This window comes from Beta vulgaris, chromosome 4 (genome assembly GCF_026745355.1).
Source record: "Beta vulgaris subsp. vulgaris cultivar EL10 chromosome 4, EL10.2, whole genome shotgun sequence".
Classification (NCBI taxonomy): Eukaryota; Viridiplantae; Streptophyta; class Magnoliopsida; order Caryophyllales; family Amaranthaceae; genus Beta; species Beta vulgaris.
Window position 1 is genome coordinate 15,450,183 of NC_079205.1, and position 1,212 is coordinate 15,451,394.

Consider the following 1,212-nt stretch of genomic DNA (forward strand, 5'->3'; position numbering starts at 1 on the left):
GAAGAAAGATCATTTTGTAAATTTTTTTTGACTTTTTTTACCGGTTACAAGTCAACTTGACCTACTGGGACAATTTTGATGTAAAGTTTATATTATTAAAAGATAATCAAAAGTTTGTATTATTGCGAGAGAATGGGAAAAAGTTTGTATTATTGTAGTTAAAAAATCCATTTTTTTTCAGGTAGTCTTCATTTTTTTTCAGATAGTCTTCATTTTTTTTCAGGTAGTCTTCATTTTGTTTCAGTTAGTCTTCTTTTTTTTTTCCAGTTAGTCTTCTTTTTTTTTCAGTTGGTTTTTGTGCTTCAGTTAGACTTACTTGGGTTTCAGTTGGTCTTTATTCTTTTTCAGGTAGTCTTCATTTTTCTTCAGGTAGTCTTCATTTTGTTTCAGTTAGTCCAACTGAAAGAAAACAAAGTCCAACTGAAAGAAAACAAAGTCCAACTGAAAGAAAACAAAGTCCAACTGAAAAGAAAACAAAACACTAACCTCTGCTTTCTCTCACTTTCTCCTTCTTCTTCATTCCTCTTAGCTGATACTCCCAGAACTCTTAATCATCTAAAAAATTAAAAGCAAACTTACTCCCAGAACTCTTAATTTCTGAATCTCAGTCACTCACTATCTGATACTGATGTTGTATATCTCTAATTTCTGCCGCACATCTTTTGCCTTCTTTCTCACATTACATTACGAAGAATAATACTCCATTTATGTGGGTTTGTCAACTATTTACCAACAAAACTCTTAACAGTCATTTGTGACATTGATAGAATATAGAAGATGGCAGAAGGTTTGTTATATTCTCATTGACGTGAAAAACATCTCCTTGTGAGAACGTATCTTTCACAATACAATCTTTGTTTTTGTTTTTCCATCGCTCAAGTATTTTTCACCTGAAAATAAATTCAGATTATGGCATATATATATATAGTATGCTATCCGCACTGGTTCTTGAGGAATCTGATGCATTTTGGCTTTTAACGTGGGCATTGAAAAATTTCATGCTGAAAGAAGTGGAGAAGAAGTTAAAAGAATCAGCTAGCCCGTCCGACGGAAAGTGTTGGGTCAGACGGTCTGACCCAATACTTTCACAACTTTTTTGTCCACTTTTTTCAAGTGTTTGATTTAACAATTCAAATTCACAGTGATAAATGATTAGCGACATTATTCGAGCCAACAACTAGTTGGTATTCTAATACTTGCGATATAGAGAAA

General features: G+C 32.6%; 1 long non-coding RNA gene across 1 annotated transcript; it reads right to left on the reverse strand.

Annotated features, from left to right (window-relative positions):
- Positions 1-250: 250 nt before the first annotated feature.
- On the reverse strand, positions 251-821 carry LOC130590952 (uncharacterized). Its single transcript, XR_008968845.1, has 2 exons — positions 487-821; positions 251-399 (listed from the first exon to the last, which is right to left on the reverse strand). It is a non-coding gene; the product is annotated as an uncharacterized LOC130590952 (long non-coding RNA).
- Positions 822-1,212: the final 391 nt, after the last annotated feature.